Source organism: Chiloscyllium plagiosum, chromosome 7 (genome assembly GCF_004010195.1).
Source record: "Chiloscyllium plagiosum isolate BGI_BamShark_2017 chromosome 7, ASM401019v2, whole genome shotgun sequence".
NCBI lineage: Eukaryota > Metazoa > Chordata > Chondrichthyes > Orectolobiformes > Hemiscylliidae > Chiloscyllium > Chiloscyllium plagiosum.
This window is the reverse complement of record NC_057716.1, coordinates 9245409-9261873: the sequence shown is the minus strand read 5'-3', so window position 1 is coordinate 9261873 and position 16465 is coordinate 9245409. Positions and strand designations below refer to the sequence as shown.

At 37.5% G+C, this 16465-nt stretch overlaps 1 protein-coding gene across 4 annotated transcripts in view; it reads left to right on the top strand.

Annotated features, from left to right (window-relative positions):
- Positions 1–16465, top strand: part of rab5b (RAB5B, member RAS oncogene family) — a 52388-nt gene that overhangs the window by 637 nt on the left and 35286 nt on the right. The window contains exon 1 of one of the 4 annotated variants that reach the window (XM_043692975.1): positions 217–233. The exons of the other annotated variants lie outside the window; for them this stretch is intronic. The gene's annotated coding sequence lies outside the window, so the exon portion shown is untranslated. Of the gene's footprint in view, positions 1–216; positions 234–16465 lie in introns of those variants that run through there. 4 annotated transcript variants of the gene reach the window in all.

Sequence of the window (16465 nt, the reverse complement as noted above, 5' to 3'; positions counted from 1 at the left end):
AAGGGAGGGAGTGAGGGAGGGGGGGCGGCTGGGTGGTGCTGGCTGCAGTAATGGCTTTGTTTCAGCCCGAGTGACTGCGTCGAGTTATCACTCAAAGTGGTGTTGAGTTTCCCCACCATCCCTGTACTTGACTGGGCTTGTTTTTGATGGAATGGGTGTTGGCTCAGACATAAGAGTGAAGCGCTCACAGAGTTTACCGGTGTCCTCCGACAAAATGCTTCGCAAAGATCCAAGTAAGACAGATGGGAGGAATAATTGTCTTTATTTTTGACATGGTAATGTAAGACATGGCCTTATTGCATGCACCTGTACCGATGTGCGATTGAACTTCACTGGGTTAAAAGCCAGAAGCGTTTATGTTGAATATTTGTCGTTCGTTGTAGAGCATCTTGTGTTTGTACCTAGATGAGTTAGACGTGATAGGGTATGTGAAACTCGTCCCCTTAATTATGATTTATTGTCTAGTTAGTCATAGTGAGAAAATTTCACATAGATCTGAAGATCTGAAAGGATTTTTTTTGTCTTTGTGTGATATCTGTGAGGGATTACAACAAGGAACATTATTGAGAGGTTTATTATAGCTGTTGGATTGAGTGTACAGCTTTCTCAGATAGCTTTAACTCACCTGAACACGAAGGAAATTTAATCTGAAACTAACTGGCTGTTATTATTTTTGAATAATTGCACTGAGGCTGACCTAGAAATTTTAGTCTGGATTTTGACACTATTTGAAATAGGACAAGTTGTCCCGTCAAATGATATTTCCTACCCTTCTCTTTTGCCTCTTTTTGATAGCACCTCCAGTGACATGACTGATCTGTACTATTCAATGTAGGGGATTGTATGCATAACTTTGCATGTTGATAAGGTAATCATAAACTAGCATAACATCCGCTTTATAATTGTTGATCTTTTAAAAGTATTTTCCCTCTGCTGTCTATTTACATAAAGCTGTGACTGTTGCTCTTCATGCCTTGGTTTAAAAAAATGATACAAATGATTTTTCAACTGTGTTTTGAGTCATCTAAGTCAACGGGATGATTTATTTCATCTATTGTCAGTAAAGGGCTCGTGGAATGACTTTTGGCAGGATCAGTCTTACTCTCAGTAGGCACGGGCTTGAAGCATAAAATCTATCCTAAATTTGGCACCAGATTGGCCAGTGGATATTTGTCAGATATTTGTCATACATTTGAAATTATTTGTATGTGAATCTGACTGCATTCTACCTGACCAGAGAGTGCATGATGCTGAGACTGGATGCCATTTTCAGCATTAATCACTCCATCTTGGATAATAAAGAAATGTATTCCAAAAACAATGAATTAGTTTTGCATTTCTGATTTATTGAAAATAACTCCTTGATTGTGAAAATCATACATGACAAAAAGTGAATCAAATTAACTTTAGAAAACCACAAAAATGCAAACATTGAAAACCCATATTGATGTCATGGAAAGGCAGTATGTTGATAAGAAATAGGTTAGGATAGATCCTCTGTGGGACATGAGAGTAGGGAGACTAGTCATTGCTCATGATTAATTACAGTTAGATAAGAATGCAACCACGTAAGAGAGGGTGCTGTGGCCACCTAATGTCAAAATCTGCAGACAAGAAAACTTTTGCTCCTCATTCCTCTTAACCCTTGTCATGCTCACAGGATATTAGTTGTGACTTTGTTTCGGTATCATGGTATGGGCGGAAACCTGATTGCAATGAAGAGGTACCAACATGTTCAAAGATTTTGGAGGGGAAAGTGCAGTTTTAGATGGTATGTTGGTTTTGCAAGGATGATGAGATCAAAGAATAGTTTTTTGAATAAAATTTAGACTATGGTAAATTTAAAGGAACAAGGATGTACACATAAAGTGAGAAAACCATTTACAGAATTGACTAACATAGGTATTAGAAAGAGAATTCTGTAATCAGCCTTTATGGAGCCAGAGGTTGGCTCAACATGGAAAAGATGAGCACAGAGGACATGAGACTGAATGGACAGACTAGAGAGAGATTAAAATTTTAGTTAAGCAGTGGGGAGCATTAATGTGCTAATAAAAGGGAGGGATTCAGCATTTTCTCTATCTTTAAGGCAAAGTTACTGAGCTCCTTGCCCTCATTGATGGAGTGAGGATGTAGGAGACAGGGCAGAGGGATTTAAGATATCGTCTTGTGTCGAGAACAGAAGTGAGGATCATCTTTGCATTACAATTTTAACAGATGCAAGAAAGACCTGATGGTGTTTTAAGTAGTCCAGCCATGTCTGACAATGGCTGCCTGACATACTTTGCATCCCTTATTTAAGTGATCTGAGATGTGAGCCCTACTGGGTGAACAGTCATGGTCAGAGTAATGGTTTTATTAGGGTCTACAACATCAAAGGATGCAGGTGAGGAAATAGCTGAATAATATTTATATGCAGTTACTTTTATTAAGGCATTCAAATATAAATATGTCAAAGAAAAATGTTTTCTGCCCAATGGAGTATGACTTAATTAATAATGTTAAAATTAGAACTGAAATATGCAGAACCAAACTTCTATCAGGATCATAGCCTTATTTAATTTTTGTGCAGTTTTTACATAATCCTTCAGCTGGGAGCATGGATTAGAATGAAATATTGATATCTCTAACATGGTTACTATGTAACAGAACTGCAAGTTCATAAGATGAAGTTACATGAAAATGTCCTTACACACATTTGATCTCATCCTACTAGAATACCAATTCTTACTAATATTCTGTTGTATCTTCAAAGATAACTGGCCTCATTGAATCAATGTTAGAGCAAAATGCTATGGGTTTTGGAAATCTGAATTAAAACAGTAGATTTTGGAAATAACAAATGTTATGCAGCACCTGTGGATCAAGAATCTGAGTTAACATTTCATGTTAATAAATTTTGTCGGAGTTGTAAGAAATCAAAGATGTTACAATATTTAAGCAAGTATGGAAGAGAGAAGAGAAGGGTTCTTGAAGGCAGATGTGATTAACTGACAAGCTGCATGGAAAAATGTGATAATAGGACAAGTAAACAAAATATGGATTTAAAAGTGTGTAAATGGCAACAATTCCCTTCTGGTGGGACCAGTTTTATTGGGTCTACTGTGTTCAGATCCCTCATGGTTTTGAATATCTCTATCAAATCGCCCCTCACCCTCTTTTTATCCCGAGAAAGCAGTTCCGAACTCTGTAACTGAATCTCCTCATTTCTGGAACCATTTCTTGAATGGCATAAGTGAATCACTTCATTTCTCACAGATTGACCACTCCCAGAGCAATCAGTAATTTGGAAGACAGTGTTTTTTAAAAAAAATGTGATTCAGCATCATGTAGATCTAGGTTTTGTAGATCACATGTTGGAGTTTTACTTTTTTCTTAAAAAATGCAATTTTTAATTAATGAAAGCCATACCAATATCAGGAGCATGGTAAGAAGCAAGTTTGGAAAAGGAGCAAGTGTCACATTAGATTAGTACACTATTTTTGTCCATTTTCTGGCCAGAAAGACGAACACAAGTCTTCCCATTAGTTTGAGTTTCAATCATTGTTGTTGGACATGAATCAGGAGCATAAAGTTGTCAAAATACAGTTTATTAACGAGGTTATGTAGATAACTCATAGAGGCAGATAACTCTACAGCATGAAACGGACACTTTTTTCCAACCCGTCCATGCTGACCAGATATCCTAAATTAATCGAGTCCCATTTGCCAACATTTAGCTCATGTCCCTCTAAATCCTTCCTACCCATCCAGATGCCTTTTAAATGTTGTAATTGTACCAGCTTTCATCACTTCCTCTGGCAGCTCATTCCATGCACGCACCACCCTCTGCATGAAAAAGTGTCTCCTTTGGTCCCTTTTAAATCTTTCCCCTCTCACCTTATACTTATGTCCTCTAGTTTTGGACTCCACTAATCTGGGAAAAAGACCTTGGCTATTCACCCTCCATGTCCCTCATGATTTTACAAACTTGCATAAAGTCACCCCTCAGTCTCCGATGCTCCAGGAAAATAGCCTGAGCCTATTCAGCCTCTGCCTAAAGCTCAAACTGTCCAATCCTGACAATATTCTTGTAAATCTTTCCTAAATCCTTTCATGTTTCACAACATCTTTCCTATAGTAGGGAGACTAGATTGGAATGCAGTTTTCCAAAAGTGGCCTAACCAATGTCCTGTGTTGGAATTTAAGAGGCACATTGATGACATTTGAAGTGTTTTGTTTTCTTTGTAGTTAAACCATATTAATGGGGAAGTTTAGATAAAGCTTTACTTTGCATCTGCAAAGTGATGTACCTTATCTTAAGATGTTCATTTATGGTAGATTTTGTTTGATGGAATATCTCTAAATTATGGGAGCGGAGGCTACATGGTGTGAGGGTTTGGGAATGATTCTAGTCAATTTCAAGACTTTGAGAGCTGTATAGCATTGGTTATTAAAATTTTTTTTAATCAGTCTGTTCAGAGATGTGTTAAACCATATTAATGGGGAAGTTTAGATAAAGCTTTACTTTGCATCTGCAAAGTGATGTACCTTATCTTAATGGTAGATTTATGGTAGATTTTGTTTGATGGAATATCTCTAAATTCTGGGAGCGGAGGCTACATGGTGTGAGGGTTTGGGAATGATTCTAGTCAATTTTAAGACTTTGAGAGCTGTATAGCATTGGTTATTAAAATTTTTTTTAATCAGTCTGTTCAGAGATGTTGTTACACACTTCTAGAGCAGTGGACTTGAACCTACACTACCATTGCACCACAAGGGCTGTTACACAGCACTTTTACAGCTGTTTGCATTGCAAGTTTCAGCATTCTGAGAATTGTTGAACCTTGTTGTCCACAAATTGAGTTATTTTTGAGTATGTCATTTGAATCTCTGTTATTATCCTTTTCAGAGAATGAAGTCAGACCTGTTTGAAGAGTACGTTTTTTGACCGCTCTGTGAAAGAAGATAACTAACTTTAAGTGTAATCAGCAATTAATGTCAGTTATTCCCATAAACTGCTAAGTCTCTATTAATTTAACATGATGCAGAAAAACGAGAGACTTTCAGGATACAAGTGGATTGGAACTTTATCCATCATTGCGTTGCTTAGTATTCTCCTAACACTCCCTCAATAATCATGCTTTTAATCTTGATTGATCGATTCATATTATTTAGACCTTTATACTTCAATGCATTAATATTAAGTCCACTTTGACCATATTGGCTAAAACTGTTTAAGCTATATTTGAATATTGCACATCTGAAAAGAGATGTAAGAATATATTTGGTGTTAAGTCTGGTCACCTTGATTGAAATTACATATTTAATTTGTAATCTTCAAATTTTTGTTTGGTTAATGATTGTGTTTTGAACAACAAATGAAGGACATGGCTATAAATCAGCTGGTTGGTTTTGGAAATTATAAAAATTTTATATTGACTTGACCCAAACCACACATTTATACTAAGTTACTGGCGCATCCTGATCTAAATGGCAATAGTCTTGTTGATTTACCCCTCAACATGTGCATTTTAATTAATATACCTTAATTTGGGCTATATGAACAATAAATGAAAGGGATTGACTATACCTTGGTGGAACTTTAATGAGTTCTAATCTACATTGGCAATTTAGTTTCATGAAACTGCTGCAAATAAATGTGAAGATTGTAGTTGCTTTAGGGAAAGAGTGGCAGTTGAGTTTGGAGAAACAACACAAGACTTCAAAGTAATCTGGATAATACTTGTAAAATTGGCAGAGCAGTGACAGGTGAAATACAGTAAAATTACATGGTATTGAATATTAATGTAAAGTAAATATTTGCATTGTTTAGGAAACTTAAAGATGAAATGAAAAGGATCTGTAGGTGCCTGGAATGTTATGCCAAATCACTAGAAGAACTCTGCAAATAGAATGTCAAATTATTACTAATCCAATAGGTAGTTGGATATGACATTAATATTGTACAATTATTTGCTGTGATTGCACCTTTGAATGTTTTAACTTTTGTGAATTTGTAAACCAAACCTGCAGGTTGTGGAAACGGTCCAGAGAGACATGAGCTAAGGTGTCAGAGGATTATATTTTGAGGAAAGACTGGGCAGTCTTAAGTTTAGATATAGAGACACTTTTATAAAAGTACACAATGTATTATGTGCAACAGGATAAAATAAATCCAGGGTACTCATTCAATAAAAACTAAGAAATTTGAACACCAGACAATTTGGAATCTTAGATAGCACAAAGAAAGATGGTTATGGCTGTTGGATGTCAATTATCTCAGTCCTAGGACAACCCTGCAGGAGTTCCTCAGACTAACATGCTTGGCTCAGCCATCATCAGTTGCCTCAGTAATGACCTTCCCATCATCACAAAGTCAGTGGCAGGGATGTTTGATTGTACAGTGTTCAGCACCACTCACAACACTCACATATAGAAACAACTGATTTCCATTTGCAGTAATGCCTGAAAAATATTTGGGTTGGGCTGATAAGTTGCAACGTTTGTGTCTCCCAGAACCAGATATTGTTTGTCTCCAATGAGATATAATGCAGCTATCTCATCTTGATAATCAATGGCATTACCATTGATGAATTGTCCATTTATTAACATAGAAAATTACCGTTGACCAAAGTCTGTATTATACTAGATATTTTGTAATCAAACTATTCAGATTACACAGTTTGAACCTGGGCCTTCTCGTTCAGAGGTAGGGGTATTACCACTAGACCACAAGAGCCAATTCCATTTAAATGCTGATATGACAGCAGATTGGAGCGTCTCCCACAAAATGTCAACTGCGTTTCTAGAAAGTAGCTCATTTAAACTACCTTAAGGATAATTAGGTAGCCAACAACATCCACATCCTGTGAACAAATAGAAACAAAAAAACTTTAAGTGGTTTAATGGCTGATTTCAGGACTAATACTATGAGGAACCACTTCATGCACAAATTGCCTATTCTTAGAATGAACTTTGGGCTGTGTAGTGGAGATACAATCTTAGATCCAGTCAAGAATAGATAAAGTTTGTGGTGATGGTGCTTCAAAAATACCATTTTCTTCAAGACAATGAATATATTTACTTTTAAGCTAGATGGTGGCTTGAAAGCTACTTGATTGTCAGAACATTGCAACTGACATTGACTTGATTTTACCTTATATGAACATGTTCAGGAACCACTGGATAATGATGAAGAGTGAGAACCTCACTCGTTCTCCTGCACATACCTAAAGTCCTTTTAAGTCAAAATTAAATGCTTTGAATACAATATGAACAATCTCCCAAGTCACTGCTTTAAAACATGGAGAGAAACATTAAAGTTCAAATGATCCAGAAATAGAACAGAATTTACAAGAGCTTATTTCATCCTGATTTACTTCTTTCAGGATTTTCACCTTAAGTACAGACTTCTTTGTGATAAGATTCTATGATAGTGATAGCTCCTGGACAGTCTATGGGACTCTAGGATTTGGTTACATGTTATTAATTCAAACCCAAGGACCAAATCAGAGATTCTGAACCATAGCTCAGTGCAGCACGCTAAATTATTGGGAAGGCTTGCCCATTTTTCTGCTGCCGCCTTTTATGTTCCTCACTGTATGCTTAATGACACTCATTTCCAGCTGCTTTTAAGAAGGTAGCCAGCTCGCAGGCTTCAATCTTTGTTGCTTTTCATAAGGCCTTTAAAATGTGATACATATGCATTTTGCTAATAACAAAATAATAGATGGCATTGTTTGCAATGTAGATGCAAACATAACATTAGAAAAAGCTATTGATTAACTGAAAAGGCAAAACTATGGCAAATGGATTTTGGAGCAGACAAAAGTAGGGTGTTCCAAATTGAGCCTAAAAAAGATAGAATAGTGAGCTTTAAGTGGTGAAAACCCAGAAACAGTTGACATTCAAAATTGTGGACAGGTGCTGCACAGTGAGCAGCTTTGTGCACAAGTCACAGGAAGGATGCACGGGCTTTGGAGATGTACAGCTGATTTACTGAGAAAGAGAGAAAATGGGAGTATGTCTTTGAAATTTAGAATCCGGAGTAGCAATTGGATCAAACTAATTATATTAAGGAGAACATACAGGTTGGATGTGTTAGATTTTTTTTTCCTGAGATTTTTACGCACTTGATGCAACTGCAGATGCCAACTTCTGTGAACAAGCAAAATGTATTAAGCACAGTACAATACAAGCTTTCTAGAGAAACCCTTTAACACTCTTCGCAATGCTTGCTAGGCCGTATCAAAGGATCTCCCTGAACAAAGGGACAGACCTTCCTTTATACACAATCTTTACATCATAGTAAGTAATGCCCACAAGGCACCCCCTACCCAGTCACTCCCCACAGTCATATGCTGCACAACACACAATGCAGTGACCACATTGTTTCCAGAAACAATATAATGTAAATCATCTCTTAATAGTTAAATCTGTTGTGAATCTTATTTTTTTAACTACAGGGAGTAGTCAGAATTCCAACTGCAATGTTCTTATTGATTTTGAATAGGATGATCTATTTCTTTACTCTAAATAATAGGAAATAGCCATGCAAGTGGTTCTGAATGGCAAGGCATGGGAATGTAAATTCCTTAAAATCTGCCTGTCAGTCAGAGGCATCCCACTCTAGCCTGCAGGTCAGCAGAGCAAATTAACCCTTTAATATCTCAGATGGAAACTATTTTGCTGGTTGGTGAGTCTTGGATTAGGGACACTGTTTAACAGTTAGAGGCAGAGCTTTCTGGAGTGAAATTAGCGAACGCTTCTATACACTAGTTGGTAGAAATGGAGAGCTTTCTTCCAAAAACACCAATTAATAGTGAGGCAACCATTAACTCTAAATCTGATGATTAGCAGAAGGCTATCAAAGGTATTGAGGGATATTGGCAAAGGACGAAATGGGTTTGGGTTGCAGATCAGCAATGATTACTTGAATCCTGTAATGGGCTAATTGCAGTGTTATATGTTTCCTTGTGGTTTGGCTAATGGAGAGATGTCTGTTCATTATTTATAATACATTTTTATGTGGAATTCTAATTCCACTTGTCGAACTTGTGTAGCTGTTTGCAACTGTCTTCTGTTTCAAAGCATGAATGTGTAGTGGTCCTTTTCAAATTGTTTTTGTCCGTGGCCTAATGCATTTTTCATATTTTTGAGATTCCCAAGTGTTATGATGTTTGCCAAAATAAACCTCTTGCTATAATATAAATGACTATACCTTGTTATTGCTAGGTAAAATATTGGAAACACAATATTCTTTGAATTATATGATCTATTGCGCAGATGGAAAATGTTTTAATGATTTTTTTAATGTAGTTTTAATTCTAGATTAATGTAGTTAATCTTAGAATCACTGCATTATGTGTTACCTTTTTACTAATCTTCATATGTTAATAGCTAATCTCTTTTCTGTGATGTAAATCCTGGAAAAATTGAAATAAAAGTGAAGTTTCTTTCACTTTCAATCCAGTGTTTATTTATGCCTGGTTCCTTGTCCCAAGATTTTTAGTTGTGATGTTTTAAAGAAATTTGATTTTATTTTACTGTAAGGTAACTTTCAGATTATAACACCAAAAACACATGAGCAAGGAACAAGAGTAGGCCCATTTGTCACTTTACAAGATCATGGCCAATTTGGTTGTAATTTCATATCCACCTTCCCACTCACTCTGCTCATTTTGCAGCCTCCGATTAAACTATGACCTCTAGTTCTAGATTCTCCCATAAGTCAAAATATCCTCTCCACAAAAATCCTATCAAGACCTTTAAGTGTATCTAAATGATTCAATCAAGTTGCTTCTTCTTGTCCTAAATGCTAATAGATAAAACCGTAGCCTGTCCAACCTTTTCTTGACAAGATAGTTTTCCACTTCCAGGAATGAATGCTTAAGCTTCTCTGAATTGCTTCTAACATATTTACATCTTTAAATAAGGAACTCAATACTGTGTGCTGTATGCCAAATATGTCTCTCAAGTGCCTTGCAGAGAGGTTGTACTTGTATTTTTGATTCTAATTCCCCTCACAATAAATGATAACTTTCAATTAGTTTTCATACTTAATTGCTGTACCTGCATACTACCCTTTTGTGATTCATGAACTAGGACATTCAGATCCCTCTGCATCTTAGAGCTCCACACGCTCTCATTGTTTAGGTAGTGTACCTCTTTATGCTTTCTGTCAAAATGGAAAGTTTCACATTTTCCACTTTATAGTCCCATTTGCTAAACCTTTTGACTCAGTTAACTAATAACCAATCTATATCTTTCTGTAGCCTCCTAATGTCCTTTTTTGCAAATGAACACTTATCTAGGGGGCGGCACGGTAGCACAGTGGTTATCACTGCTGCCTCACAGTGCCAGGGACCCGGATTAGATTCCTACCTCAGGTGACTATGTGGAGTTTGCACATTCTCCCCATGTCTGCGTGGGTTTCCTCCCACAATCCAAACGATGTGCAGGTCAGGTGAATTGGCCATGCTAAATTGCCAAGTTGGGTAAATATAGGGTAGGGGAACAGGTCTGGGTGGGTTACTCTTTGGAGGGTCATTGTGGACTTGATTCCATATTGTAGGGAATCTAATCTGTGTCCTCTCAAAGTTGATAACCAAAGCTTATGGCTCTTCATCAAAGTAAATTCTACAAATTATAAACAGTAAAGGTTTCAGCACAAATTCCTCTGGTGTACAACTTGCATCTTCCCAACCTGGAAGAAATCCATATATATCTACTTTGTTTCATGCTAGCCAATCAATCTTCAATTATGCTACCCTTGCACCATAATGTTTTATTTTCTGCAACAGCCTTTGTGGCACATTATCAGTACTTTCTGGAAATGCAAGTACATCACCTCTATACATTCCCCTTATCCATGGCATGTTACTTCTGAGAACTCAATAGATTGGTTAAACCTGGTTTCTCTTTCACAAAAATGTGTTGACTTTGCCTTATTGCCTTTAAGTTCTCAGGGCCCTACTAACTTCTTTAGAAAAGCTTCTACTATTTTTCTCTATGACAAATGTCAAGCCTTTACTTCACAATTTTTGTCTTTCTCCTTAATGAAAAAAAGGATTTACATTGACCATCTTCTCATCTAATGGGACCTTCTCTAAATCTAATGAATTTTGGTAAATCAAAATCAATGCATCAACTATATGAGCAGCCACTTCTTTGAAGATTCTAGGACAAAGTCTATCAAGACCTGGGTACTTGTTAGTAGTTTTGATAATTTACTCTGTACCACTTGTGGTGATTGTAATTTTCTTGAGGTATTCCATCTTTTTTCTTGATTAATGTATCAGTAGATACAAGGATATATTGTTTTGTATTGTGTATGGTGAAGTCTAATGCAAAATACCAGTTCACTTCATCTGCCATCTCTCTTTATTTTCCATTATTAATGCTGTAAACTTGCTTTCAAAGAACCAATGCTCACTTTATTAACTTTAGTTATTTAGCGAAACGCTTATGATTTGATTTTATATTTCTGACAAGCTTTCTCTTGCACTCTAATTCTTCCTTATTAATTTTTATTCTTTGCTGTTTTTATATTCCACCTTGGGATCCTGGAATCACACAGGATAATTGTGGATTTCAACAGCTTCCTCATTTCCCTCCCCCTACATTATCCCAGTCCCAAGCTTCCAACTCTGCACCACACTCTGGACCCATCCATCAGTGTCCCCTGTGACTTATCACCTTCTCCTTCACCTTCATCCACCTATCACTTTCCCAGGTACCTCCCCCCAACCCACAAGCCTCTTTCTTGATGAAAGATTAATGCCCGAAACATTGCCTGTCTTCCTCCTCGGATGCTGCCTGACCTGCTGTGCTTTCCCAGCACCACACTCTTGACTCTGATCTCCAGCTTCTGCAGCCCTCACTCTTTTTCTTACCTTTGCCTATCTGACTTTTTTACTTGACATTAATTAAAATCTCCCATGAAGATTGTGCCTTTCTGACAAGGTCCTATGACTTTTTTAATGCTCCGTCTTACCGTGAAATTATTATTGGGGACCCTGTACATAACTCACTCAAGTGAGTTCCTGTCTTTATCATTTCTCATCTGTACTCATGCACTTGGGTCAGTCCTCCCTCTGTTAATGCAATCGCTAACTAACAGAGCCCCACTCAACCTTTTTCTGAGCTTCCTGTCCTTCCCATATGACCTGTATCTCGCAGAATCCACGTATTAATCATGTCATCCTGCAGCTATTTTCCTGCAATGACTGCCAAATCATACAAGTTTATTTCTTTGTGCTTTGTTTATTTTGAATGCTATGTGCATTCAGAACTATGTCTTTACTTACATTGTTTTATTCTTTATATAGCATCTTGCTTTATCTGTGGATTAACATTTAGATTTATACTCTTTATTTCTCCCTGTTATGGCCTGTTTATCATCTCCCATATTAAACCTTTCTTGTTGCCTTGTCTCTATTATTTAATTTTCTCCATCTTTAAATTTGATTCCATGCCCCCACTAGTTTCAAATCTTGTCTACTTCCTTAGTTATGTGGCCTGCAGGAATACTGGCTGCAGCACAGGTTCAGTTTGAGATGCCCTATTAGTACAGACTCAACTTGCTGCAAAACTGGTGCCATTAATCCATGAAAAGGAACCCACTTTTTCCACGAGTCTATGCATTAATCTCTTTACACTTTGCCACTTTTCACATACATCAGATAACCAAAGATGATATGATCTTTGAGGTTGTGTTTAAATTGCTAGCTCCTCCTGCAGAATATATATAATCTTCTTGGTCTGGCCTATGTCACTGTTGTCTGCATCGACCACAATATCTTGATCTTTCTCCTACCACTGCAAATTCCCCTCCAGCCCTGAGCGGATGTCTGCAATCTGACTCCAGGACAACTGATCTTTGCTGCAGAGAATTGAGTCAATCCCTTGGATTATACTGTCCCCTACCATGACTACATTTCTTCACATTTTACTGTACCACAGTACATAGAACAATACAGCACAGAACAGGCCCTTCGGCCCACGATGTTGTGCCGAACATTTGTCCTAGCTTAAACACCTATCCATGTACCTATCTAATTGCCGCTTAAAGGTCACCAATGATTCTGACACTGCCACTCCCACAGGCAGCGCATTCCATGCCCCCACCACTCTCTGGGCAAAGTACTGTAGTCAGTCAGTCACTGTAGCCCTACTTTCATCCATGCAAGCTGAAAGAACTTATACCTGCTGTACAATTGCAAAGACTAAGGCTCTGCCCTCTGGGTCCTTTACCTGTCTCACTTGCAGTCACACACTCGCATCCATGAATACTGACCAAACCAGAAGGTACTATCCTAACAGGTATGACTACCACCTAGTACAACAAATCCAGATAACCTTCTGCTCCCTGATTCATTTCAGTTTATCCTTGAGCTTATAAAGTAGCTGAAGCAGCTCAGAAATCAAATACTTCAAACCTGTTTGCTTTGGATCAAACTGGCATTTTGGAGCTCCCAGGTGCTGCAATTGTGACACTTCACCCATCTCATTATTCTTAACATGATTAACTTAACTAAATTATTTTATTCAATTACATGTTTACTTAGTTTCTACATATTTTATTACCAGCGATTGCTATAATATTTTGAACTTTAGGAATAGAATAAACAGTGGTCATTTGGCAGCACATCGTTCTTCTATAATGCAGTGACTGCGTTCTTGTGCAACCCTGCATTTATAGAAAGATCGCGCTTTAGCCATGCTTACTGTGTTGGTGATATAATAGTGTTACACCAACACACATTTTAAAAGTTTGCGCTTTGGAAACAGTGACCCCCAATTCGTCAGTTGGGTTATAGCGCATTTGCATTAACAAAACACACATTATAGCAGAATGACCTGTAACTGCTGCTCCTTTAGCAGAGTAAGAACCAAATCTTGAAGGCTGAAAATGTAAGGGAACATAAAAGAAGCAAAGAACCTCTTTGAACTTCCACCTGTAACAACCCCAAATCAAATTGGTAAAGGAGTAGGCCAAAAACCCCTTGGAATCTGTTCTTCTGTTCACTGAGATCATGGTTGATCTGTGGCCTAACTTAATACGCGCCTTTGGCCCAAATCCCTAAATACCTCTTCTTAACAAACACATATCCATCTCAGATTCTAACATCTCTCCTGAATAGTCTGATTGTAATTCTCAAACTTTGGCCCCTAGTTGTAGAATCTCCGACCAGTGGAAATAGTTTATCCCCCACCCCCTCATGTCTTTTGGCATCACTGTATTTAATTTCATGCCATCTAGAAGTACCCTGATCTATCCTTTCTCAGTCTAAAATGGATAGTCACATTTGGTTACATTGAACTCCATCTGCCACAGTTTTGCCCATTCAACTAGTTTATCAGTATCTCTTTGTAATTTTATGATAATCATCTAAAATGCTGCCTAACTTTGTGTGAGCAGCAAATTTTGATATGACTTTCTATGCCATTATCCACGTTGTTAATACTTAATTTGAATAATTGATGCCCTAACACAGATCTTTCTGGGACACCATTGTTCAAAACCTGCCAATTTGAGTACCTACCTATTATCAGAATACCTACATTGTCACCTGCTACTCAACCATGTCAGTAATTTGCTCTCAGTTCTGTGGGCCTCTACCTTAGTTAACAGTGTAGGACTTTATCAAATGCTTTCTGAAAGCCCATATAACGGTGGCACAGTGATTAGCACTACTGCCTCAAAGCACCAGAGACCCAGGTTCATTTCCTGCCTCTGGCAACTGTGTGTGTGGAGTTTGCGCATTCTCCCTGTCTGTGTAGGTTTCCTCCGGGTGCTCCAGTTTCCTCCCACAGTCCAAAGATGTGCAGGTTAGGTGAATTGGCCATGCTAAATTGCCCATAGTACTAGGTGAAGGAAGAGGTAAATGTAGGGGAATGGGTCTGGGTGGGATGCTCTTTGGAGGGTTGGTGTGGACTTGTTGGGCTGAAGGGCCTGTTTCCACACTAATCTAAGTAATCTAATCTAAACTGTACCTGTCCACTTTGTCACCTCTTCAAAAAATTAAATAGGTTTGTCATAAATCCATGCTGACCCTCACTGATTAAATAGAAATTTTCAGTGTTCAGTTACTCCCTTCTTGATTTTGCTCCAACAATTACCCCACCACAGTTGTGAGGCTAACCCATCTGTCAGTCGCTGATTTTTTTTTTGCACTTAAAAAGTGGAGTGATCTGTAATTTTCCATTCCAGAGGAACAACAACTGTATCTAGGGAACTCAAGATTATAGTTAGATATAGTCTATAGATAAAGTTGACGGAGTTAATATGCTTCTAACAAAAGGCTAATCAAAGGCACTAGTTGCAGCTGCTGATTTAATTACTGAAGCCCAGCTGCTCTTCCAGTGAAGTTGTTGAAGCCCTGCTGAATGTTGGGAATTTTAGTATTTACCTGAAGTCTACATTTAATTCTATCTCCAGACAAAATTAGATTTGTATAAAAAGATTAATACTCTATTATCCACTGACTGTCAACATTCAGTCCAGGGTTCAAAAAGGACATAAGCTTTCAACAGTTGTGTAATACCCAAGTTGCAGAGTAACACAAAAGGGTCATCCGGAATTCTGTTTTGTGGATAGCTTTGTCAAAAATAACATTGAAGTTTTGGCATTGACTAGGTGATGTTGTATGTCTTGCTTAATTATGCTGTCAACATGGTTCTGGACAGTCATTTATTTGACTTTCATCTTTAAAAATAAAAGTAACTGCATGCCAGGCAATATTTACATTGAATAATCTTACTGCTTATTTCACATATTGAAGAATGGTTGTAGCTCATTCAAGATGTTGAATTTTCATAAAGCTGCTGCTTGCTGCTCAAAGAGATGTAAAGACATTCAGGAAAAAATGCAGGACAGCTCTTCACAATGTTCTAGCCAACAATTACCTCTTGATCAATTTTTTTGCACAGATTATCTTGTCACTATCTTAGGATCTTGCAATGAGTTAGTTGGCTGCTGAGCTTGTACATACATCAGTGACTACAGTTCTAAAATATTTAAATATTGGCTTTAAGTTGCTTTGGGAACTCCTGAGATTATACAATGTAGGTTTTCTTCCTCTTTTGGAAGAAATTTAGTACTCCAGGAGAATTTCTGATGTATGTTATGATGAAGCTGTAGAGTCTACAGTTTCCAAAAGACAGTTCAGAAAAGACCACAGCATTTACAACGAATACTTTCAGAAAGTGTCAATACCAACCCTGCTACTTCTGGGAATGGTAGATTGAATGGCCTTCATTCTGTGCTGTAAGGTTCTACTTCTGATCTGATCAAATGGATTTCTGATGTATTTCATGTTAGAGCTGTAAAGTCTGCAATTTCCAACAGCATTTACTTTTGAAGTTCCTAATTCACAGCAATTTATACTTTTACAATTTCAGTATCCCTTTATTTTAAGGTTGTTTGTTTCAAGGGTTCAAACCTGAATGCGGAACATTCTAAATACACCTGACAATATAA